The sequence below is a fragment of the Lissotriton vulgaris genome, chromosome 9, assembly GCF_964263255.1.
Source record: "Lissotriton vulgaris chromosome 9, aLisVul1.2, whole genome shotgun sequence".
NCBI lineage: Eukaryota > Metazoa > Chordata > Amphibia > Caudata > Salamandridae > Lissotriton > Lissotriton vulgaris.
Window position 1 is genome coordinate 206,326,983 of NC_141697.1, and position 27,591 is coordinate 206,354,573.

Genomic DNA, 27,591 nt, shown 5'->3' on the forward strand with positions numbered 1-27,591 from the left:
GGTACAGGGGTATTTTTAGGTTTTTGGGCTGGGTATGGGTTTTGGGGTACAGGGGTATTTTTAGGTTTTAGGGCTGTGTATGGGTTTTGGGGTACAGGGGTATTTTTAGGTTTTAGGGCTGGGTTTGGGTTTTTGGGTACAGGGGTATTTTTAGGTTTTAGGGCTGGGTATGGGTTTTGGGGTACAGGGGTATTTTTAGGTTTTAGGGCTGGGTTTGGGTTTTGGGGTACAGGGGTATTTTTAATATATATTTACAGTAATTTCATTAATATAATTATTTAATAATTAAATAATGATTAATAAAATTAAATATTACAAAAAAAATATTTTAAATATATATTAATATTATATACTTACATATACTTACGTTGTAATGGTATGCGTTGTAATAGTATGTGCGTTGTAGTGTATTGCGTTTTAATGGTATCCGTTGTAAAATGACCTGCGTTGTAAAAAATCTGTTGTAATGGTATGCGTGCTAAAAGTACGCGTTGTAACATCATATATCCGTGGTAAATGTGCAAATATTCAGTTACCGCATTCACTGACACAAAACATTCTTACATACCGATGCGATTCGCTTTTCCGAAGGGATGCTCTAAACGCGCCCCTTCCAAATACTGAGTCACAAACATATTTTGCAGTTAGGTAACAGGTTACTGAATCGCAAAATAGGGTATGATACATGCAAAAAGCCTTGGTTGCATTCGCAAATGAGCCGATTGATACATGTGGTCCTAACAACCTTCCCTCGTTAAAACAAAAACTTGATGCGCACCTTAACGGACTTCTTCTTTGACACCTACCAAACAAAAAGGAAATCCATACTCTTGTGACCCTGACAAGACCTCCAATTTGAACTCATGGATCGGATAACAATGGTTATCACCATGGATGCTTCAATGAAACATTAGGATGACCGATTGAGCTGAAAGGTTTCTCAACAAATTAGAATATCTTCCTATGGATATGTCTTCAACCCCTCAGCGACCTGAAAGTCCTTCGATGAATGGAAAGCCTCTGTCAGGGCACATCACTGCCATAGATGTACCATAAGCCTCGCACACTGTAAATAACAATACATACACTCTGAGAAGAGGTACAACAACTGGTTAATACAGCGTTGAACCTCTACTAATGTTCCCTCAAAATAGCCGTAATAATTAACCTGATCTGCCTTCTAGAAGGGAAAATTAAAATCTCTCAAATGCAGATCTTGGAGTGGTGCTCTGCAACTGATTTACCTCACAACATCAATGAAGAAAGGGAAGCAAAACTAATTTTAAATTGGACCAAGCAAGATTTAATTACTACAGCATAATTCAGGCAGTTTCAGAAATTTCTTGTTACTTTTGTTTGTTATGCAAAATTCCCGAAAGTATGCCATTACACCACATAGCGTAATTACATCGCTGTTTGTGGTAAATTAATAGCTGAGGAATGTGGAAACAATGCAAACAGACCACGAGTGACAGTTGTCTGCAGCACTTGTGTTTTTCATGCCTATTTTAGCACAAAATGGGTCTTTGCATCAAAAAGGGACACAGGGATGCATTTCACACTAAAATAAAATGCTAAATCCTAGATTTTCATTTCATTTCAAGTCATTTCATGTAATTTTCCCCATATTTCTGATCTACTCGAAAGCTATTTACTCAAATTTTGACCACCCCTACTTTTAAATTGCAAAAAATAGAGTAATATTAAAACAAATCTGGAATGTGGCTCTACGTGTTGCGGCACCCAATGCCATACGTATCTTGGGGCCAGATTAGCAATTAAAGGCCACAGAGTTTTTAAACAGTCTTCTTATCCACATAGCTGCGATGACCAATTGAGCACTCAATGCATTGAGAAGAAGTCCTACAACTAGTCAGAGCAGTTTGCAAAGTTTTCAATTTTGCTGTTTAGTCTCCTAGTTCCACCTTACTTGCTGGAGATGTCCCTGCAGAACTAGAAGGACCTGACTCTCTATTCACAGCAAAAGCACAGTAAATTCTTCTGACGTGCTACTAATAAAGACATTGTTTTAATTCAGAGTAATTTGGGCACACCTGAGCGGTATAATTATACAGTTTATCAGGGCCAGACTGGGTATCAAAATAAACCCAGGCACATTTTGTCACACTAGCCACCACAATGAAAGTAAGTAGTGAGCAAATTCCATGAGTGAGTTTACCACTGAAAGAGCTGTTGGAAGGAATTCTCATCTCCTAGAAAATTGTGAAAAGAAATGAAAATATGGTACAATTATCAACACTTTTTTTTTAATTATAGGGCCATTCCCAATCATTGATGAAGACTGGAGACATGGCTGCATCACTTTATGAATGAATAATGAGTGTGGCTGGACTACCACCACCAATCTTTTCGAGACATCCATAACCCTGATGGGTATAACATGGTGCACTGATTCAGCCAGCAGCGGCTCCTCCGCTAAGGCGGAGGAGCGCTGCCTCGCTGCTCTTTGAGCAGTGCAAAAAGGAAAAAAAAATTGACAATAACACAAAGTTGGTATTTTATTTTATCCAAAGCAATTTTATGGGTGGAGCGAGGCTGGGCTGTAGTCACAACCAGCAGGGGGAGGAGTGGTTGGGGCACTTAAGTGCGCATGATGTCATGGCCAGCAGTCTTGGACCCGCCAAACATTCATGCACACTTAGCATGTTTTCCAGCAGGCTGTAATGCACTCTCTGGGTGTAGAATATGCACAGGCTCTCACTCCTTGTCTGAGCACTGCTCACACCAATCATGATGCGGCAGTCATGCTGGTGACAGCAGTGTCGCAATTGGCTTAGGGAAGCCTGTGTGCTTCCTGGTTCAGGTCTGGGAGGAACAGAAGAGGACAGAGGAGAGGCGGTGGCTGGCAGCCAGGTAAGTCACATTTTATATTTTGTTCTCTCATCTGTACTACTCTGTAGCAGCCGCAATTGTATTCAGCACCTCAGAGAACTAAAGAAAGATCTTGAAGCTTTGATCTAAAACAGGGGGGGTGAGAGAGAGAGATAATCATGTAGTGGCCGAATTGCACAAAGTGAAATCAGAAAATCATGCTAGTTTTTGTATCCATTTAGCCACAATGTTGTGATCTTAGCCAATTACCTTTTTCACATTGCCTCCTTTTCCTTCATTGTCACATGAGAACACTTTAAAATTCATCAGTATGGCTGTGCACTGCACAAAAGCAAAAAAGCTACAATGCTACTCTATCAATATAGACACCAGAGGCAACGTATGCACAAAGCAGCTGACGTTCCCCTTAGTTAGCAGTGCTGGTCAGAGTCTATTTGTTTCAAAAAAGTGGGGGATACCAACCAATAGTGGGCGCACTGACCTTAATATCAGGGTACAAATTTATACACAATTTACAATCATAAGATGGTGCCTCTAGAGAAATGATGCGTATCCTACACCACTGGCTCCCATAAGAAGCGGCAATATATACAATATCCTCTGAGCACACACCCACAGTTCACATGTATAATTCAAATGTATATTTGGCAAGTAACTCCAATCCCCAGGAGTCGAATTTAGTAAGTATAAATTCCCAAAGTCAATGTCAAAAGAGTCAAACTTCCAATATGAAAAGTCCTTGAAGTTTATTTCATAGTATATTCAATGTTGATTACACCAGCCAACACGTGTTTCGTCGTGTACTTTTATAATACCTCGACTTCTTCAGGGCTGTAATCAAACAAAACATATCCCACAATCAATACAAATATTACATGTAGATGGCTATAGAGGTGGGACAGCACCAACCACCATCAAGTGAGATAAAAGCCTGCAGAGTGAAGGGTTTGAGGTAAGAAAGAAAATAATCAAAGGGGCTTTGATTATTTTCTTTCTTACCTCAAACCCTTCACTCTGCAGGCTTTTATCTCACTTGATGGTGGTTGGTGCTGTCCCACCTCTATAGCCATCTACATGTAATATTTGTATTGATTGTGGGATATGTTTTGTTTGATTACAGCCCTGAAGAAGTCGAGTTATTATAAAAGTACACGACGAAACACGTGTTGGCTGGTGTAATCAACATTGAATATACTATGAAATAAACTTCAAGGACTTTTCATATTGGAAGTTTGACTCTTTTGACATTGACTTTGGGAATTTATAATTACTAAATTCGACTCCTGAGGATTGGAGTTACTTGCCAAATATACATTTGAATTATACAAATGAACTGTGGGTGTGTGCTCAGAGGATATTGTATCTATTTGTTTCAAGTTCATGATTAGAATCTATTGCTTCTAAAAGTCATTGCTTAGTGCAGTGGTATGATTTAATGTTCTAAAATGAACTACTTTGAAAAGGTCGCATTTTAAAGAATTACACTGTTTTGAATTTTGAAGGTTTCTTTTCTTATATGTGCTGGACAGGTGGAACCAAGCAACAGCAGAATCCTGACCCACCTCCCCTTCACAAAAGTCAGCGCTGCTTGTGATAACCCTTCAGGAGACAGGAACCAATCAAATGCAAAAACAAATAGTTTTAAAGTGATGCTTAACCGCTTCACTGCGGAGGCTATTCCGCCGCAGTGCTAAGGGGTGGGGGGGCCGCGCGTCGGTCCCGTGCTCGAGACGGAACCGCTCCGTCACGGCACGTGGGTGAGCTGTGCTTGTGACGGAACGGTTCCGTCACGGCCCCGCCCGCGCTTCAGAACGTTAGTGCAGGCATGGAATTCGCGCCACGCAGGCACGGCGAGAGGGCCGTGACGGAACCGTTCCATCACCAGCACAGCCCACCCGAGGCTCGTGACGGAACGGTTCCGTCACGAGCATGGGAGGGGTTAAAAAATATTTGTTTACATTGTTTTTTTTACAGGGCAGAAAGTGCTGTAAGAGGAAACATGCTGCAAGAGGAAACAGAGAAAAAAAATCCTTCACACAGAATGACCCTGCCAGCCTACTGCGAAAATGCCCAGTAACCAATACCGCTAGTCCACGCCTGCTGTATAAGGGGACCTCGGTTCAGTGATGTGACGAATAGCTTGGGCTGACCCATAGTCTTTCTAAAAAATTGAGCATATACTGGGGGCCCCTGTCTGACCAGTACACACTCACTACACAATTGTAATCCTTCATTGAGCAAACACAAGGTTTTTGAAAGACATTTAGGGGCAGATGTAGGAGGAGCCCTGATACCGGTCGGTAACGGCCGAATTCGGCTGGTACCGACCGGTATTAGGGTTTCCAGATGTAGGGGGCCTATATTTTACCGATTCTGTAAATTTACCGAATCGGTAAATTTACAGAATCTGTAAAATACCGAATCGGTATATTTACCGAATCGGAATATCCACATGTAGGTGACACTCCTAAGACTGCCACAGGCCCTTCAGAATTGGTATTTTACCACCCAACCCTATTGGGTGGTAAAATACCAAATTCAGGTGTGCATGCACATCTGTGCATGCACGCCTGTGCAATGTGACACACAGACATGCCCTTGGGGCATGTCTGTGTGCCGCATGGCACACAAGTCCGGAATTGGGGTTTGAGAGGGTGTCAAAGTGACACCCCCTGCACCCTTGCAGGATTCGGTATTTACTGAATCGGTAAATACCGATTCTGTATTTCCCATTGATTCCTATGGGCTTCAAGGCCCATATGAATCAATGGGAAATACAGAATCGGTATTTACTGATTCGGTAAATACCGACTCTTACAGAATCAGTAATTATTTACCTACATCTGCCTCCTTCCAATTTACCGATTCTTAAATACCGAATCGGTATGAGTCGGTATTTAAGAGTCGGTAAATTGGATTTACCTACATCTGGTCCTTAGACACCAGTACTGTATGAAGGAGGCTTTTGTTGCTAATGTTAAGGAAAGAGAACACGCTCCTGGTTGTGTAGTAAAGATCAGTGAAATTAGAGTGCCTGGTCTGCTTCACACTCCTGGACCCTGGTTCATAGCACATGCCCCTTGGCTTCCTACATTTCTACATGCTGGAAGTGTGGTGTTCCTGCTCAAGCACCTTACCCAGGAATGTTGGATAGTGTTGTTCATGTCATTCTAGCCAGTCACAGCTTCCTGTTCGCCAAAAGTCTTAGGTGTTGGTGCTCCTTGACTTGCAGATCGGCTCACTGAGGAATAAGTAATTCTCCATTGTGTCAGGGGTGCAACTTTGCCCCTTGCAGACCGCGCATATCAGGGGAGACCCCAAACTTTGATGGGGCTCCCAAACCTTCATGAGGCCATTCATCCCAAAGTCAATATATACATTTGAGGGATGAGATAGTCGGGATCCCATTATCACATTCTGCAGGGGGGGGTGGGGCTCCATCATTCTGCGTTAAGTCACTGTGTGGTGTTTTCACACTTCTGCAAATCAAATTCTGAGTGGCACTAATGGGGTTCACGTTGAGACACATTGATATTTCGTGCTGGACGTTTAGCTCAGCTTTGCCTCTGTCGAAAGAGTGGAAGTGTAACTTTGGAGACTGAGCATCAGAAAAATAAATTCTGCTCTCAGTGTGGACGGGCAAAATGAAGGCCCTCACACAAAACTAGGATACCATACTGGACCAATAGGTAAGAGGGTATGACTTAGCAGCGGACTGATAACATGTCTAGCTATGCTGCACAATACTTCTCAAAACAAGTTTTGGTTCCATCGTCCAACATGTGTCGTGAGTATAGAAGCGTGCACTGTCTTGCCTGTAATATGATTGCTTTGCGTGAGACAGATGCTTGCACTTCTCCTGCATATATTGTACATATCCTCTTGATAAGCAAAGCTTGCACTGCAGCTGTATGGCAAACCGCTATTGTAGTAGCTGACTACTCATTTCACCATTACCTCAGCACATCCTTCCATCCACAGCAAGCATTCACTCATCCACCCCCAAAGCGAAACATTCATCTATCCACCCACACTTCCATCCATCCATCTATGCAACCCCCCTTCACCATCAAACCACCCACTAGAAGCCCTCCAGGCATCTATCTTTGAACACAGCCATAAATTTATCCATGCGATCAACCAGTATCCACATATGTTTCTTTAACATGTGTACGTGTGTGTGTGTGTGTTTATTTGCATCTAGCTGATGCTTGTTCGTGTAAGCTTGCTGGTAAGTGTGTTTTATGTTGGTTTGCCGAAACATATCACACATCATAGAGCTATTACAATAAATATTCAAAATAAAATACACCTGGCTTATAAATAAGTCAGCCATATTGTCTTTGCCAATGCTTGCTAAACGTGTTTCATATTTGATGCAGCTGGCCTTTAACGTCAAAATGGGGTTCCACCTAGCAAGCCGCAGAAAGGACAACTAATGCATGCAAATGTAAAAAAAAAATGGTTGTGCAAAATCTAAAAACATACAGATATTAGACATTTCAGTGGAACATGGTAGCACAGGGACACTTAAAAACGTTCATTGCAGCCCGAGAAATATTCTTCAGATGTGCTGTGTCGTTCCCTCATTAAAAATTTTTATGAAAATAGGAAGAAAACATGTTGATACTCATGGCAATCCTAAAGGAGAACAAAGTGATAGAAAAATACTTTTTTTATATGTGGGGATTTTTAACCAATGATAATGAAAATATTAAAGAGAATATCATAAGATATGTCATTCACAAAATATGTATACTCGTGTAGTCTCAGTGAACTGCATTCCCTTCGATGCTTGATTGTTATACTGTTTATTCATGCCTGTTGCCTAGATACTGAAATGTTTAACCAAAAGCCTTAAATATTTGCAAAGAGTCGATTAGAAAATCGAAGCACAGTGGTAGTCGACTTGGGTGATATATAGCATTCTGAGTAATTTCCCTTTGTTTTGAGTAATAAACAAGGGCCAGGGCTTGTGAGCGTTGTTTTAAGGCATGCTACGTCACATAGCTGTAGACAGACTGTTTGACGTTTACTTTTAGCGGCGCTATTCTACAACATTTGGCATTGATAGTTTTTTTCTGGAATTGTAAAGAAATGCGCTGCTGTTGGCTGGCAATAATGCGACCTTTGATTAGTCTGTAAAGGAACTACATAACAAAACAATACAAAAAACAGAATAACAGCATAACGGAAATACAACTAAACATGTGAACACAACTAATGATCCAAAATAAAAAATACACAATATAACAGCACATTAACAACGACATAGAAGCACACCAGTCAGTAACACAGATTTATTCGGTCTTTTGTAAATAGACCATAAAAGCACAACAGCTCATATAAAATAATTTCAAGTTCTTAAATAGATATTTACATTGGTTAAACTAAATATTAAACAAGTTTGCTGTGATCAGAAATATGACCTTTAAAATCAAATCATTTGTATAAAAGGAGAGGACGGTTCATAATTAAAAATTACACACTACTATCAACAGGTGGTCCCACCTTTTTCCTCTCCCTAAAACAGGCCCATAGAAATGAAGCAACACAAAAACATACATAGAAGCACACAAAAAAGAACACAAAACAGCACAATAGAATAAAATATGAAGCAACACACACAGCTCAGTAACAACATAAAATTAGATAGCAGCACTTACCCAAAAACACGGTACAGCACAGCCTAACACAACACAAAACACAATGATTAAAAAAACAAGACAATGCTGAACAAGACAGCGACAACACAGGAGACTACAACAGAAACCAGGCCAGCTAAAACAACACGTCATAAATAATACCAATACTACAAATTCTACAGGACCAGAGGAACGAATAAACAACATAATTCTACAACGGACCAAAATGTGACACAGGAACACAAGATTTTCTCTCATAAATTTTGCATTATAATAGAACATCATACCACACCACATTACAACACAAAAATAAATACCGAACCACAGGAAAGCAACAGCAGAAAAGAACAGTACATCTCAACAACGAAACAGTAACACATAGCAAAAGACTGCATAACCTAACGCAATACAAAACCACAACACACCTGTTTTGTTGTATTGTTGTTTATGTTTTGTTTTTGTATCGTCATATTTTGAGCAGTTTTTTTTTGGATGTTTTATTGTATCGTTTTGTTGTCTTTCCTCATTATAATATTGTTGTGTTAAGTTTTATACTGGTGGTGTGTGGATTTAGCTATTCTTTCTTATTGAGTATTTGCTTCATGTTGTGAACGTTGTGTGGTGTTCTTATGTAGTTTTGTTGTGTTGGGAATGTTGTGTACTATTCTTGTACTCTCGTTGCATAGTAGGACATATAGGTGTGTTGTGTTTTGTTGGTTTTGTACTGTGATACCTTGTGATTCATTTATTGTTGAATTGGTTGGTGGTTTGGCTTTATTATTGAGTATTGTATTGCTGTTTTTAGTGTAAAGTGATGTTGTGATGTTCCTGTTATTCTAAATTATCTGCAACACGTCTTCTGAAACATGCTGTTTTTACACAGTGCTGCAATCACCAATCACTGCCATGTTTACCACCAAGAACATGTAATACCCCCAGCTAAAAATATTAAATGATCCAGGCAGACCTTGGTGCTGGTAAACTTTGCCCTGTGGAACTTTTGATTAGGTTTTTGTGTATAATGTTAAACACAAAACGATCTTGGGATTCCGTCACCTTAAATTTTGCAAAAATTGAGGCTATAGCCAACACAAGTTTGAGTTGCGCATAAAGGTCAGTATGCTATCTTCAGCTACCCCTGAGTTTATCATAAGAATGGCTCGCCAGTGTTCAACATTTGTTATTTCAGAAGATGAGAGAATCTCTTTTTGCCATTGCGCATGCTCTCATGATTATTACCATGTGCGATGAGTCATAGAAGAGCATCAAAGATGCGCCTTAATCATGTGGGTGGTATACAGTGGACAGGGTGATTAGACACTCAGAGCCTTGGGGTGCAACTTTTAGTGGCACATGAGGGAATATGCAGTCTGGTACTGTATGTAGCAATATATCCTGCAAGGGCAAACATATTCTTTGTTCTGTTGCTTCAAAGAATACACTATGTTTGACAAAGGAGCACACAGGATGTTTTTGCTCACAGCTCTATCATTTTCGAACATATGCAAATGGATGGTTTATGCATATACTTTGTCCTATCACCTTGATTTAGAGGACAGTTGCTCTAGTCGAAGGTTATCATTGCCTTCATCGAGTGGAAGGGCCGTGAAACGAGCTGTGTGCAGGAAGTCCTGGCTATTGTCAACATCAGCTCATGATCACACTTGTGGAATTGGGTCAATTTCTGAGGCCACATTTCCAGCTCCATGTCTGTTTTAATGTGTCCAGTTCTGAAGGTTTTATTTAGATAATTATGTTTCTAGTTGAGTCGCCTTTATCGGAATTAAAAGCCTGAGAAGCATAACTCGGCATGATCAATGCCAATATTTTGCAGCACTTCGAAAACTTTAAGTGGCCCCTACATTCTCATTGGTTTCACCTAACATAAAATGGCTTCATAGTGGCATTTGATGGTATTAGCCTAGAATATGTTGACAGCAATTCTGACAGTATTTAATTGTATTAAATTCAAGCAGTGTTTTTCTAGCTGGCACGTGAAAATCATAATTGTGCCAATTGGCCTAAAAAAAGGAAAACTGATGGCACTTTTTTCAAGGTATATGGCACTATTTCTCCTCTTAAATAAGCATGAGTCTGCTGTGTATCCAGTGTTCCTGGAGCAAATAATTCTCCTGTGCACTTACATATATTTGCTTGTCTAGAGAAATAAAGATGGGTTCTGTTGCAGACCTCAAAGTATAGAATTAAATTATAAGCACCCCTAGCAGCACTTCTTAAAAGAGCAACAGATGTTTATAATATACTTGCAAGTGTATACTGTAAGATACAATGGACGTGATTTGAAGTCAGGTAGTAATGGAGAAGCCATAGGTCTCTGAAGGAATCTTCCATTGTTGCGTGCTCAGGATCTGGAACAACATACCCATATCCATCTGAACTACTTCACAATGCAGTCATAGTCCACAAACCAGCTACTTTTTTTTATCACTCAATGACTTTATTTTTGTCTTTGACCATGTACACCACTTCACTTCCTTTTAACCAGGTTTACACCAGGTTTGCACAATAGGAATATGAGATACATACATACAGGAGACATAATGCTCTCTCTCTATAATGCCACATTAACAAGGCTTTGTTAGAACTGCGGTTTCTATCTGTCATAGTATGCACCCTGTAAGCAGGAACCACCACTCCAGTCAAGGTAAGATAGGTATACACTAAAAGATCATCCGTGTTCACACTATGGTATTTTGGCACAAAGCAGTCATGCTTATTTAAAGAGGCAGAGTGTAAAGTATTTGTTCAACGCACACACAACAACATCATGAAAACACCACAAAAATACCCCACATAGGGTTTAAAAAGTAGATTATAGTTTACTGAGTAAAACAAGACCAACCCGACAAAAACCCAATATGTAGCACCAGAGTTATGAATTTTTAAAGAATACATCAAAAAGTTGTCCTCAGAAGAAAATAGTGCTTAGGTATTACTTGAGGTCATGCTGGACCGGGGTAATTCCAAAATTCATGCTGACCACAATGGAGGGCAGGCAGGATTCATGACTCGAGCAGGTTCAGCTGAGAAAGTATCTTGGATGGAGCAAGCGTCGATGTCAAAGACTTAATGTGTGAGTTCTTATCTGCTCAGGCAATGAAAGCTTTGTTTATGTACCCCTTTACGATGCAGGTGCAATAATATCATCGAGCCACGCTGTCTGTCATTGTCAAGCCGTGCAGTCAGTCAAAGCGATGTTGTTGATCAGCTCCTGTGTTGGCGTCGAATGGCAATGTGTCAGTTCCGATCTGTGCAAAGTTGTCACTGTGTCTATTTTGATAACTCTGGACAGCAGAAGTCACAATTAAAGGGCCCCAGGCTGGATTGGCACCACTTGGCAGGGCAGGACTCACAGATGGCAAAGTCCAAGTGCTATTGCAGGGTTGAAGGAGGAAGTCTTTAATGGCTCTAAGACTTCAGAACAGGGAGCAAACCAGGAAACCCTTGGAGTTCTTCTGGGTCCAATCCTTGTCCTCAGCAGGGCAGAGATCAGCAGGCAGCAGGGCAGCACAGAAAAGCAGAAAAGTTATAGTGAGTCCAACTAACTATAACGTGGCAATTTCAATGGTTTTATGCGAGTAAAATTTCCACCTAACTATAACTGGTGTGAAACCTATGGTTTTTTCAGTGAATATATATATATATATATATATATATATATATATATATATATATATATATATATATATATATATATATATATATATATATATATATATATATATATATATATATAAATATACACACTCCCTTTTGCCTCTTACAACAGTTCAAAGCAGTCGAGAGGGAGTGCCCATAAGTAAACTATGCATGGATTAATAGTAATAGTAATGCTCTGCCCTGTTGAATGTATATTATTTTTCTGCCTGGTGTCTTGCTTGAAATAAAATACCCAGTAGTTATTGTCTGTCATTGTATTTGTTTTGTTTTAAAATTGCTGTTTAGAAGCATGAATATTTTGGTGGGATCTTCACAGGTGTTCTTTGAGATTTTTAGTTAAAATGTAAAGCCCATTGAATGGAATACTTGAAAAAGATTTGGTACACATCATTGGTATAGTTCTGACTAAATAAAAGGAGTTATTTATATAGGAAAGTTTTTTTTAAAATATTGAAGTTGATTGGCATGCCTTGAAAAGAAATACTTATTGACTGTTTTCACAGGATATTTGAATGAAGAAATAATGTAGCAAGCTTCCCCTTGGTGAAAGGTTTAGTTTTCAGGACTGATGCAGTCCAGGATGAATTTTGATGATTTTTGTAATGGCTGTTTTTTTGGGCATTACACTCGCTGTTGGTAGGAGCTCAGTTTTTCATGTTTTACTTACTAGAAAGTTACAAAGTATGAAGTTTGTGTCACAGCCAGGATGGGGCTCAGAAGTTAGTGGTTTGAAACCATGTGTACTGAATTCAAACAAGCACTATCTTTAATCATTGCATGGAGTTTTTTAAGATCCCTCTTATTCTGTCTCTGCATTGTTTAAGGTTACCCCATATGCTTTGCTATATTTAAACATTAAAATAGGTGTTTCAATGAATTTTCTAGGGATGCCATCAGCGGAAGCATGTGGCATGCTGCTCATTTTAGAAGACACTGAAAAAACATAAGTGAATAACTTCAAATGCAACTATGCCACCCACTAAATAATTGTTGATGTACAATAAAAGGCCATCGATGGATGTCTTCCTTGGATTTCAGGGTATGTGAACATAAATACTATCAATCCTTTTTGTACTTCATACTTCTTATATCTCTTCTATAAAAATGGGATGACATTCTAAAATGTTTAATACATTTACAGAACATTCATTTTGAATCACACACTTTTGCATATTTCCAGATCTGGGTTCCTATGGTTATTTTCATGCAGTACTATTTTGTTTTAAATGTTATATATAGGCAACAAAAAAGTACACATTTCTGTTAGTTTTATGATTTAACTACATAATGTTATCCTCTTTTTTCCATGAGTGAGGCTTTAATGAGATATGTTCTCATTATTATTCTTTTGAACTGTTAGAGACAGATTTACAACAATACATGCAATTTGCACCAGACATAAGTAAAAGTCTTTATAGTTTAAACCTTTTCAGAATATTTATTGAAATGTCATTCCCAAACAGAAGTAATTTATGTCTATCATAAGAAAAATTCACAGTTATAAGATTTGGGAACTATTCAAATGTATAATGTAAATTCTAATATACCCCGTCATTATAGCTGGAAAAGCACAACGTGTATCAAAATTGTGCTGTAAACCCATAGAACTCCTTAGTAGGAGACACTTTCACTTCTTTGGCTTTAATAGAAGAATTTGTTTTTACAAGTACACTTCATTTGTAAATCCATCCAGTGTATGAATGATTGTCAAGCATATCTATATCTTAAAAAAAAAACAGGGTATTTTATTCTAAAAGAGTAGTCTCATCTTACTCGGCTATGCCGGGTAATTTCATTTGGAGGCCTTCCATCTTACTAGCCTCTCCAGTTTAAAGTCTGCTTTAATTTCTTCCATGTCAACCCAAGAATATGAAGGAGAATTTGATGCCAAGATAAAGCTAACAGTTGCAATCTACCATTAAAGGGAAAGGGTGCCGATTGTAAAGTGTATGAGTTTATAAACATGTTTTAATATAAGTGTGGGTACCTGCTTCCCTAAAGACATTCCCCTATAAATACCAAGGACAAGTCTTTTCTATAGTTCTACTTAGAAGAATATTTGAATATGAATTCTACAATTTTTTTGTGTTACTATTTTTAATACCTGGTACTAGAATTCCTGATATCATTATCAACATCTTAGGGCCTGATGACCATCTTTGTGGACATGGTTACTCCGTGACAAATGTGAAGGATATCACGTACGCTGAATTACCAATTCCATTATAATCTATGGAACTGTAGCAGGGATTCTGCTCCTACACAGAACTGTGCATAGAGACTTAGAACCTCAGTGAATTAGGGTGTGCCAAAACTCACCTTAGTATCCAAAATCCCCTACCAGACTAGCAATCAGTGTCTCATTGGTACTTACAAAACTCCAATGATTTAGACAACCCAGAACATGGACTTAGAAGACCTCAGGTAACGTGGAACACATGAACACTCTTTCGTTATACTAACATATCAATCCAGAACGAGGAGTCAATGAGGACACGAGCGAGTTTGAAATGTTTATTTCTAATGCAGTGTTCACAAATGCAGTATCTTAGCTAATACAAGCAAACATATTATAAAGATCAAGGTTATAAGCATAGTTACTATTCCATAAAATACAAAGGGTGAAAGCATGTTGAAATGCTAAAGGAAACAGGTCTAAATAGAACCTCAGTTTACCCTCCCTAACTAGTATATTATATTATATCTACAGAAGGTCTCTTTGGGTTTAGAAGGGCGGGCCCATACCTTTAGGTTCAGTGGAAATGGATCACATCATCTCCTACACCATTGGTCTCCAAACCGGTCCTGGAGGGCCGGATCCATGCCAGATTTTTAAAATAACTACATGTATCTCAATAGGGATATCCCAAAAATCTGGCATGGATCCCGCCCTCCAGGACCGGTTTGGAGACCCCTGTCCTACACCAACACTCTGCATACGAATATTCATCAAATGTGTTTCTCCTGCCTTGCGCAGTGCAATATCATTTGCACCTAAAACCAAAGTTGGCCACAGCTGCATCCATATTATGTCTACTCTGTGCGCTGATCAATCCAAACAATAAGCGCTGTGTTGAGATAACCTTGAACGCATCGGCACTCACTGTACAGACATAGCTTTACCAAGTAAGACTGATATTTATAAGAAAACATTTTATTCTCGTGTAAAGCACAATACCTAACTAGGCGAAAAGCATTAATAACAAAATGTGTTGTGTGCAGAGGCAGCAGGAAAGGTAAAATGATGTTTAAAACTCTAACTAACACATGCCAACTTAACACAGTGCAAAGGTGAAACCAATGCATAAGACACCCTCCCTTTGATCCAAGCACTGATAGGACAAGTATAAAGGGGCAATTTAGGAACGTGGAGTTCAAGATCGATAGTTTAAACACAAGTCTCTAACTTGTCACTTAAAAAATCAAAAAAAAACTGCAATAGTCGTGTAAAAACTCAACATTGGACATTGATAAAGTCAATAGGCGATCTGTAAAAAAAAAAAAATTGAGAGTGCAAAAAAACTTTTAATCCAACGAGATGTTCAGGTCAAAAACGTGAAACTTCAAACCCAGTTCATCCTAATAATGAATAGGCAAAATAAGCAGCAACAGCCTCCCACAGGAAGTCACTGTTATCATCTGAAAACAGATCAGCCATCCAATTTAACAAAGGGAAATAACATACATGCTCTTTGATTACCGGAGCCTCTTGCACCATCTGAGGACAACTCAGTGGGTTCTCGAGGAAACTGAGAGCCAAGAAATCTTGCCCCGCTGCGAACACATTCCAACGACCCAAAACACCATGCATCGCTGCAAAGGCCATAATCCCTCCATCAGAACAAAGCAATTCATCAGCAACTAAGGGACTTATAATTTGATTATAATCCGCTTCGGGAGATACCGTATTGCAGTGACACAAATCCAGGGCCCATTCGAAATCGCAACTCAGGCAATGGAAAACAGGTTGAACGCATGTAAAGTAGGAAAATCGAACCGATAATCCATACGCTGCACTCAGTGTGGCAAGGAGCAGCGCACCAATAATACTCAAGCATCCGGGCGCGAAGAAACCCTAGCCGAGACAGCCTGTCTTGCAACACAGGATGTGCATCACTTTTGAAATAGACAGAACAGCATTAGTACACCAGCAGCAAGAGCTAGTAGCCTCCTGGTATTATCTTTATGCAGATAGTGATTGCCAAAATGTTGATAACAATACAAATCACCGTAATTAGCAGACTCCAAGTATAAATCTTCAGCATCAAAGACAGCATAATATTTCAAATCAGAGAACACCGATTCAACGGCCTGAACATCCCAATCATCATAACGTATATTTTGTTTAACCACATCCCCCACTGACACTCTAAACACATTGGGGACATTTATAACCTCAGTCGGCGCATGAATTTGAAATCAAACCGCATCCCACACAATCCCATCTAGGACAGGCCAAGATGTGATTTTAAAAAAAGCTAAGTCTCTTTGCACTCTGTGCGATGAGGAATTGGGAGCCAAAGTTCCATTGATATGTCGAATGTCAGTTCTCTCCTCGGCATAGTGTCCATTGACGAGACGGAAAAAATAAAACACAAAAACCAATTTTCATAAAAAGGTAAATCCAAAAAAGCACCATCCAAATATAAGTCCAAGGGGGAATCAAAAAATGTTTTTTAAACAGTCTTGCCAAGTTAGAAATCTTCGAGAGCTTATTAGATGTGTGTGATACAGTGTCAAATGAAAATCTGGATTCTGTAGCCAAACAAGTTTGCAAATGAGGCATCGATAAATCAGTAGGATAAGTATAGTCAGTTTCATCATGTTGAGTACCAGGCAGTATACTCAATAAAGGACTGGAAATTGCAGGCAACTCGAGAGCAACATCAGGCACAAGATTGGAAACCGAGGTCAAAACAGAATTTCTCAAAATCAAAGGACATGAGACTGCCGGTGTCATACTAAGAAGAATCGGCCACTTTGTGTATCTTGACATTGTCAATGGAGATATACCTGTTCTCCTTACGACCTGGAAGTGGTGGTAAAATGACTGTTCTTGTGCCCTTCACTCCAAGCACTTGAACCGGAGCTCGATAAGAGGGACCAAATTCTTTCTTGGTATCGATCTTCTCACAAACCAGTTCTCCAACTTGGGGTAGCCAGCCAACTACCGGGATCTGCAACGCATCATCCGAGGTGGAGCGCAAATGTTCCTTTGCAAGAATGTCTCTTGCCTTTTGTAGATCCTATAAAACATTGCAATGTTCATCTACGTCAAATGAGGCGGCTTGAGCCACCGAGTCTAGACCGTCAAGGTCTGGTACATACATCTTGATAACAAAGAGCATTTCGTATGGGGTCCGCCCACCCAGAGAACTACTAGGGAGATTATTAAGAGCATGCTGCACACCATTGAAATGGGCCAGCCAGTTCCTGCCAGTGCCTATAACTCGAGCCGTCAAGGACTGTTTTAAATCTCGGTTAATCCGTTCCACAACACTATTACCCTCAGGTCTGTATGAAGACGAAAACTTGACTTAGACCCCCAACAAAGTCATGGCATCCTTATACGCCTAAGAGGCGAAAGCCAGACCCTGTTCCGAATGGAAGGTACCACAGGCAAAAATCCCTACAAAGATAGGCAAGTCTCTTAGGACAGTCCGTGAATCAGCGCTGCGGTGCGGCCAGACCCACACAAAGCGTGTGCATGAATCAACTGCTACTAAGATGTACTTATACGCAGTATCAGAAGAAAAGGCACCGCAGTGATCTAAATAAACACACCCAAGGGGTTTATTAGAAATGTACAACTGTGTCTGGGGCAGACGCGCAGCAGTTGAAGGCTTAATCTGCTGGCAAATGTCACATTGAAGGACATAATCATGCGTCTGTTTGTACAGTCCCCGCCACCAGAAACTTTGTTGTAACTGAGCTACAGTAGCAGATGCGCCTGCATGCACAGACACAACACCTTCATGGGCTGCGGTAATTAGAGAGTAGGCCTGCAGTCCGCATTGGTAAGCAATCTCTCACCAACCTCTGGAATTTTCACATAAGGAACTTTATCAGGACTTAAGTGGTATGAATACTTCGAAGGGAATCCGTTTGGATGTTCACCTCCCTTCTCAGTTGCAGCAACAGCTGCCAAGATATCATCATCAATGTTACTTTTGGAATGTGTAACTGCTGCAACCAAATATGTCGATACCGCTGATTTTGCTATCTCATCGGCAAGCGAATTGCCAAAAGGGTGGACTCCCACGCGCTGATGACCGAGAGTATGAATGGAAAGGGGCGACCACTCGGTCCCCCTGAACGTATGGTAGGGGGCCCGGATCCCCCCGGGAAACCATTTTGGGCGGGGGCGTGTCTCGGCTGGTATGCCCGAAGCGGCGTAGCCGGGGCGCGCCTTTTTCCCTCCCAAGAAGGGTTGTCCTAGACACCTACACCGTTGGCCACGCCCCGTAGGCGTACCAGAGGAGGGTACACGCCCTCCCGAAGAGGAATAAAAGGAGCAACAATCCAAAGAAGCATCCTCTTGTTCCTGTGCTTGGAAGCTGCACCCTCTCGTTGCACATGAGCCCTCGACGGAACAAGGAGCAATTTTGAGAACTTGTAATTTTGTGCCTCTCTTTCAGCGTCTCCGAACCTTTGGATCCAGGACCTCGTTGCGCAGCAAGGACCGGATATCCGACAACGATGCCTGGCAAGAGGGCCGGAAAGAAGGCAGGAACTGAACAGATGCTTCGCATGTTGATGAAGGATATGGCGAGCATGAAAAAACAGATGGCGGCAATGAATAATACGGGCAGGCCGAAGAAAGTCATCGGGCCAGCATTGCCGGGAGTAGTCCCCGCTGGGAGAGGTAAAAGGGCTAGGAATAGGGTGGCAGGGGGGGAGGCCCCGGTTCCCGAGTCACCCCGACAAGCCCGGTTAGTCCGGTGGAGGCCCTTGTAGTTACGCCCACTAATGAGGAGGACATGCCTCCAGAATTGGCCGCCCAGTTAGCCGCATGGCTCGGCAAAAGTACCGAGGGTACGACGGCGCCAGGAGACACGGCCGAGGAGGCCAGGTTACTAATGAAGCAGTTGCGGCAATCGCGAGATGCCGCAAAGGCGAATCTCCCTCTTGTCCCCTCACAGGTTCCTCCAGAACGACCGGCGGCTGGCGTTGGAAAAACAGCGGGACCAGCTTTGGATTCGGGTAAGCAGCCATTGCCAATGGCAAGTGAAGGGGTGTTACCTTCAAGAAGGGAAAAAGTAGTCCAACATATTCCGCTGGCCACAATGGAATTGATTTTGGCTGATAAATATGTGAATATGTTTTCTCTCCTGACTGATCATCATGAGGTGGAGTATGTTAAATCTCAGAAGGATTTATGGCACCCGAGTGTGTGGCGTGCAAAAATGGCGGGTTTCAGGGTTGATGAGACAATCTCAAATTGGGCCAGGGCATTTGCAATGTTTACTGCGATCATGGGGGAACGTAGGCCCGAGGTTTTGTCTGAATTAGCCTGCTATCAGACACGTATAATGGAATTCTATGACACGTATGAGGGTGATGTATGGATGGGTTATGATAGTAAGTTTCGTAAGGCCAAGGAGCACGATTCATCTCTGACGTGGGATTGTCTCGACTCCATATCTTGGCAGAAGCAGCTCCTGCCGGGTGCGACGAAGTCGTCTTCGCTTGGCGGGAATGGGTCGGCGCCCTCCCGCCATCAATCGGCTGCGCCCTTTCGGACAGGCCCCGCAGTTGACCACCAACCGAGGAGTGGTGGGAATGGGGGTAGAAAAGGGGTTTGTTGGAACTTTAACAGAGGCAAGTGCACGAAGCCACAAGGGACATGTAAGTTCAGGCATGAGTGTGCGGGGTGCGGACACTCTTCACACCCCGAGACTTCGTGCAGAGCCAAAAATGGTGATACAGGGGGTAAGGGAAGGGCCAAACAGGTCTAATGTCGACCACGGGGCTTCGCTACTTACCCCCGTAGATATCATGGCAATGATCCCCTGGCTAAATGAATACCCTGATCATGTCTCCGCCGGGGTGTTGCGGGACGGCTTCTCGTATGGTTTCCACATCCCGGTGGGGGATTTTCGGGGGGAATCACTGTGTAAAAACCAACTGTCGGTTCAGCAGAATACGGCGGTGGTGGAAAGTAAGATTGCAAAGGAGGTTGCCCGTGGCCGGGTGGCCGGCCCATATAGGCACCCGCCAGTCGCTAATTTTGTTTGTTCACCGTTGGGAGTAGTCCCCAAGAGGGACCCGGGTGAGTTTAGGTTAATTCACAACTTGTCGGCTCCTAGGGGTCTTTCGGTGAACAATGCGATTGATCCAGGAGTTTGTTCGGTGCGGTACGCATCCTTTGATGAGGCCGTCGCCATGTTGAATCGCCTGGGGCCCGGGGCGCTGATGGCTAAATCAGATATCGAATCAGCGTTCCGGTTGCTCCCGGTACACCCTCAGGATCAGCGTCTGTTAGGTTTTATGTTTCAAGGACGCTACTACATGGATAGATGTATGCCAATGGGTTGCTCCATCTCTTGTGCTTATTTTGAGAAATTCAGTTGTTTCCTGCAATAGGCGTTTACCAGAGCTACGGGCTATACACAGGTTATGCATTACCTAGATGATTTTTTGTTCTTGGGGCCAGCCGGTGACACGGAATGTGCACTGGCTTTATTGGAATTTTGCAATCTCATGAGGCGGTTCGGCGTGCCATTGGCACCAGGGAAGACGGTGGGACCATCTACTTCACTCGAGTTTCTTGGAATTGAGCTTGATTCAGTGGAGGGATGCTTCCGCTTGCCCAGGGACAAAGTAATGAAATTCAGGGCTTCCCTAGAATTGTGCATTAGCAAAGAAAAAGTAACTCTCCATCAGTTGCAACAAGCGGTGGGCCAGCTTAACTTTGCCCTTAGAGTAATGCCAATGGCCCGCCCCTTTTCCCGCTCTATTGCGCAAGCCATGGTCGGTCTCAAAGAAGGACACCATCGCACGAGACTGTCTGCAGAGGTTCGCCAGGATATGCGCATATGGTTGGCATTTCTGGCGGATTTCAACGGTCGAGTGGTGTGGAGCAAACCACCAGCATCCTCGGACGAGCTGGGTTTGTGGACCAATTCGGCAGGGAGCGTTGGATTTGGCGCCATCTTTGGTAATCGATGGTCGGCGCAAACATGGCCGACGTGGTGGCACACCAGTGGGCTCACAGGTAACATTGGGTTTCTTGAGTTGTTCCCCATTTTGGTGGCTCTGAAGACATGGCCGGACGAGTTCCGTGACCGGTCAGTAGTGTTTTGGTCCGACAACATGACCGTAGTTGAATGCATAAATAACCAGGCAGCACGCTGCAAGTGGATATTGAGATTACTGAAGGAAATTGTACTACTTTGCATGAGAATGAACGTTCAGTTTAGGGCGAGGCACGTGCCGGGTGTGCTGAATCATGCGGCTGATGCGCTCTCTCGTTCCCACATGCAGGCCTTCAGGGGTTATCTACCCTCCGCAGACCTAGTGGCGGCACCGTTCCCCAAAGCTCTCTGGTTGCTCGGTGCCCCGGATTACAGGACCTCGTGGGAACAAGCCTAACCCCCAGGACAAGGAAGGCGTACGAAGGAGCGTTTCGTTCCTATTGTGCATTTTTGGGTCCAGCAGGAGGGGATAATTGGGGACAGGAGGAGTATGTACTAAAGTTTTTAGTAGCACTCCACAAGGCAGGCCGATCAGCAGCAACGGCCAATACGCACCGGGCCGCCATTGCATTCATGGCGCAGGCGCATGGCATCAGGGACCCCACATCGTCCTTTTTGGTAAAGAAGGCACTGCGTGGGTGGCAACGCCTCGAGGGTCATAAAGTAGATGAAAGGCGCCCGATTGGGTTAAAAATGTTGTCCCTGTTGATGACGGTACTCCCTGCGATTTGTTCCTCCCAGTCCGAGGCAGTGCTATTCCGGGCCGCTTTCGCATTAGCATTCCATGGGGCTATGCGGGTGAGCGAGCTGGTAGCAAAAAATAAGAAGGATATGGGGGGAGGACTGTGTTGGGAACACATCCTGATCAAGGATGATTCAATGGTAATCACAATAGCCAGGTCTAAAACCGATCAGGGTGCGATGGGGGACAGTATTGTTGTTCAGCGCATGCGAGGGTCCCCCATGTGCCCAGTGCAGTGCGTTGAGGAATATTTAGCGCAAAGGGCGGTAGCATGGGGGGGAAGCTTGCTGAGACACACTGACGCCACCCCACTGACAAGGTTTCAGTTTCAGCGGGTGTTAACGATGGCAATCGCGGCAGCGGGATTGGACCCGGGCGATTTTGGGACCCATTCTTTTAGGATAGGGGCTGCTACAGAAGCTACAGCCGGGGGTCAGAGTGTGGAAAGGGTGAAACAATTGGGACGATAGTCCTCGAACTGTTATAAAAGGTATGTGCGGTTGCACATGTTGTGAAGCCGATGTCATGCACTCACGCTTCTTGTTTTTGTTTGGTTTACAGTTTCGCGAGCATGCGCTGCGGGGCGGACTGTGCAGTCGACCCGACACCTGGGGATCAGCGGTCAAAGACCAATGGCTGAGGAGTGGTGTGGGTCGTGGGCCACTCATACGTGAGGCGTGCCGGGGACGTATTCAAAGCAGGCGACATGATTAACGCAGCTGGGGAATACGGGTGCAGGGTGACCTTCCACGGAAGGGGCGGGCTCTGTATTGACCAGTTTCAATGTTTTGTTGAGGGACTGTTAGGGCGGACAAGGTCGCCGCCGTCTATAATCATAGTACACCTGGGAGGCAATGATTTGGTGACGCTCGGTCGGCGAGTACTCCTCGAGCAGGTTCTATCCACTGTTAGCTGGTTGGCGGGAAGGATCCCGGGTGCACGATAGCATGGTCACACATTATCCCCAGAAAGGTGTGGCGGGAGGCCCTCTCTGTACCAGCTTTGAATCATTCAGTAAAGAAAGTCAATAACAAGCTTGGTAGGTTGTTTCGTTCTGCACAGTTGCACAGTATTCCGCATGGATGTATTCGGGGGGATCACATGTGTCTCGAAGATGGGGTCCATTTGTCCCGGGAGGGGAATGTCTTACTCATAGGAGACTTCATAGCATGGTTAAGGGGTGTATAAAAGCATGACCTTAAGTAGGAGTTTGTGGGGGGGCCGGATAGCCGGTCAACTATTCGTCCTGTGGCGGTAAGGTCATGATCGGTGAGCAGTAATTTCAAGGTCCCTAGAGGAGGGGCGCCACCCATTATGGATGGGAGCGCCCGGGGGGAGGCGGCCATTGGCCCCTCACACAGAGAGGCGGCACCCACTAAGTATGGGGTCGCCGAAGGGAAGGCGGTCATAGGCCCCTCCCAGGGGAGGAGGCGGCTCGATGCCCCTCCTAGGAATTTCCCGGGGCCAGGATATCCGCGACGGCGGATGTGATGAACAGTGTGGGGTGGGAGGGGGGTCCACGCTACCTTCTAGACACCTCACACGAGTCCTCGGACGACCACTAAGATGGCGTCGAGTTAAATGAAGGGCCCCCGCTAAGACAAGGGAAATTGGAAGTTGGCACAGAGGTACAGTCCTCTGTGCACCCACCCCTCACACCGTGAGGGGGGAGTTCTGGTAGTAGGGATCTGACACCGGTTAAGACCTTGCCGTTGGCCCGTAATGTTAGGATGTACAATTTTTATTTAGAAAGTATGCATTTGCAGGATGTTTAGACTCGGCTAGGAAAACCTTTGTATTAGAGATTTGTTAAGGTTAGCCAATAAACGTGTCTGCATCGGAATGTTATAAATGAAAAATTGTACATGATATGAAACGTTTATTTTAATGTTTTAATTTTGTTTCATATTTTAATAAATACGGCCGGGAGGGTAACTCCCTCCCGCCTTCCAAAAGTTCAGAACTGCGTCCGTCTTCCCATCCTTGGGAATTGTGTTGGGAGGGGGTGACAGGCATCCCGGCCATATGGAAAGGGGCGACCACTCGGTCCCCCCGAACGTATGGTAGGGGGCCCGGATCCCCCCGGGAAACCATTTTGGGCGGGGGCGTGTCTCGGCTGGTATGCCTGAAGCGGCGTAGCCGGGGCACGCCTTTTCCCACCCAAGAAGGGTTGTCCTAGACACCTACACCGTGGCCACGCCCCGTAGGCGTACCAGAGGAGGGTACACGCCCTCCCGAAGAGGAATAAAAGGAGCAACAATCCAAAGAAGCATCCTCTTGTTCCTGTGCTTGGAAGCTGCACCCTCTCGTTGCACGTGAGCCCTCGACGGAACAAGGAGCAATTTTGACCCACCAACCAGCCCCTTATGGCAACGTTAGTAGTGCAATAAAAATTGATTTGCTTTGATAGTATCCTTTGTCTTGGTTGTAGTGGTTATTAAAGATGTTGCTGTTTTATTACAATAAAATGATTTGCTTCATAACATTTTCTCCCCCAGTAGAGCGGAGTATCATAGTCTAAATTGAGAAATGTGTTGAATAAATGCTAGAATGTTAAGTTATTCGCTTTCTTCAATAGGTTCATAAAACGTCGTATTTATTTTTGGTCGGGCGGTAAGGTCATGATCGGTGAGCAGTAATTTCAAGGTCCCTAGAGGAGGGGCACCACCCATTATGGATGGGAGCGCCCGGGGGGAGGCGGCCATTGGCCCCTCACACGGGGAGGCGGCACCCACTAAGTATGGGGTCGCCGAAGGGAAGGCGGTCATAGGCCCCTCCCAGGGGAGGAGGCGGCTCAATGCCCCTCCTAGGAATTTCCCGGGGCCAGGATATCCGCAACGGCGGATGTGATGAACAGTGTGGGGTGGGAGGGGGGTCCACGCTACCTTCTAGACACCTCACACGAGTCCTCGGACGACCACTAAGATGGCGTTGAGTTAAATAAAGGGCCCCCGCTAAGACAAGGGAAATTGGGAGTTCTGGTAGTAGGGATCTGACACCGGTAAAGACCTTGCCATTGGCCCGTAATGTTAGGATGTACAATTTTTATTTAGAAAGTATGCATTTGCAGGATGTTTAGACTCGGCTAGGAGAACCTTTGTATTAGAGATTTGTTAAGGTTAGCCGATAAACGTGTCTGCATCGGAATGTTATAAATGAAAAATTGTACATGATATGAAACGTTTATTTTAATGTTTTAATTTTGTTTCATATTTTAATAAATACGGCCGGGAGGGTAACTCCCTCCCGCCTTCCAAAAGTTCAGAACTGCGTCCGTCTTCCCATCCTTGGGGTTTGTGTTGGGAGGGGGTGACAGGCATCCCGGCCATATGACAAACACGAGCGGCAACTGCTCTTTAAGCTCAGCCACTCGGACCGAGATCATTTTATGTTTTATTGTGATACCCTGGAATCATGAAAATCATTCTGAATCCAAAAGAAAAGGTTTTCATTGTAAGACTGGACCCAGTAGTAAGAATCACTCACAATAAGAGTTGACACACCAGGATCAGCGTACTCCAATGCAAGCATCAGAGCACGAAGCTCTGCCAATTGTGCGGTGCAGTCCCATAGAGGCTGCGTGTGCACGACTCTGGACTTGAACTCGTCATTCACCATGGCACCTACCACAATAGAGCAAGCGGAAATGTATGCATGTTTAGACCCATGCGCAACCTACGCAGAACCATCAGTGTATATGATGCAATGGAAGTCCTCCAAAGGCCGCATAGCCAAAGGCGCAGCATGAAAAATTCATATTGCAAAAACTCCTGCGACTGTAAGGAGGCATCAAAAATAAACGTGACATTCGAAGACATCAAAGATGCTGCCCATTGTATCCACCAAGGGTGCAAAGCTTTAGAATTCGGTACACTGGCTTTCGTCACTGCCCCTAATGCAGGAAATGGGGTTACAACCAACATGCGTTTTCCCTGCGACAGTGCACGTTCCTTGAGAATCGCCATTTGCACTGCTGTCAAAGGTCAAAATTTAGCTTTATTCAATTTTTGTGTTAAAAAATCATAAAAGTACATGTAATAACAATCAATTAAAATGTTAAAAACTTTAAAAATTACAATCACAATTCATTTCATAGTTAAAAAGAATAATTCATATGCTACAACAATATATATGGTATACCCAGATCACATAGTTTTCCTTAAAGCAATGAGTATCCTAAGATAAGAGGAAACTGATTTTATAACAAATTCCGATTCCAATTGTTTCAACCTAGAAAGAGCTGCTCTACACCCCCTTATGCCCCATTTCCTTAAGATTGGCATCAAAAACCTTCTCCTGGGGGTAATATTAAATTTACAAAATATGATGCAATGGAGTTAGTTTGAAGGGATAATTCATCACATGGGCACCTCACTAAATGTGTGGACCAATCGTTACCGGTCAGAAATGTCACAAAGCGAAAGAAGGTATCCACCCGAAAACTAGTCAGCAGCATTCTTGAATAGGGGCTAGAATCTAGCAATAAATAGGGTTGTATCCCTACATGAGAAATCAGTTCCTGGTTCGCCATGGCAGTTTGCTTCCCTTTTTCAGTGTGCCACCTTTTTTTATCTAGATATTCCAGGATAGATCTTTTAAAAGTAGGTTTTTCGATTTTTTCTAAACAGGTTGGGTTGTCAAAGAATTCTTTGTGCCCCAACTCCAATGTCATATCTTTAATATAGTTGAGCCATTTGATCTTTACGGCTCCATCTAGCGATAGGCAATCTCGTACCACTTCTCTATTTAGCGATGTTTCTGGCCTCACCCAGATTTTGTGCCATAGGATAAGTGGAGAAGATTTGATTATATCTTCAATGAACGGTAGCCTCACTTCGCCATGGCTAAAATAAATGGGCATCGATTTGGGCGCGGCCAGTAGATAGCGAATAAAATTATTTTCGATACGTTGTATCTGCTCCGTTTTAACCATTCCCCAAAGACCAGCCAGTGGGAACGCACTTAGCTTTATAAATCTGAATCAGTTCCTGCATTGGTCTCCCACCTAATTTTCTTGAGAAATTGATCAAAGCACCATTTGCCCTGCTAAGGGCCAATTTTCTTGTGCTCACTGCCTCTTTCCAACTCCCTCTGCTATCGAAGGTAACTCCTAGGTATGAGAAACTGCTGCCAAAACTTTTTCCACAGTGGAAAATCGCATTTCAGCCAAAGTGTACAAGTGTGACTTGTAAGCAATAGGTACTGTGTCTCCTTCGTTAGAAGTAAGGTACCTGAAACCCACCACCCCAGGGATGATTCTTATCACCAGGCATAGTGTGGTTATCACGGGTCAGTAAGAATTTAGATTCTAGAAGATCAGCTTGCAAAGATTGCAAAATCGCTGAATGTTCAGGCAGCCAGCAAGATTTGGTAAAAGTAGGTTGTATCAGAGCATACAAAGGCTTTATACGCTGAGCATATTCAGGAATATAAATAAGCCTGAAATTCAAAAATTCCAGCAAGGACTGTAATT

At 43.2% G+C, this 27,591-nt stretch overlaps 1 protein-coding gene across 6 annotated transcripts in view; it reads left to right on the forward strand.

Annotated features, from left to right (window-relative positions):
- Window positions 1-27,591, forward strand: part of LRFN5 (leucine rich repeat and fibronectin type III domain containing 5) — a 991,420-nt gene that overhangs the window by 235,432 nt on the left and 728,397 nt on the right. For 2 of the 6 annotated variants that reach the window (XM_086937335.1, XM_086937334.1), the window contains exon 3: window positions 13,065-13,218. The exons of the other annotated variants lie outside the window; for them this stretch is intronic. The gene's annotated coding sequence lies outside the window, so the exon portion shown is untranslated. The remainder of the gene's footprint in view (window positions 1-13,064; window positions 13,219-27,591) is intronic. 6 annotated transcript variants of the gene reach the window in all.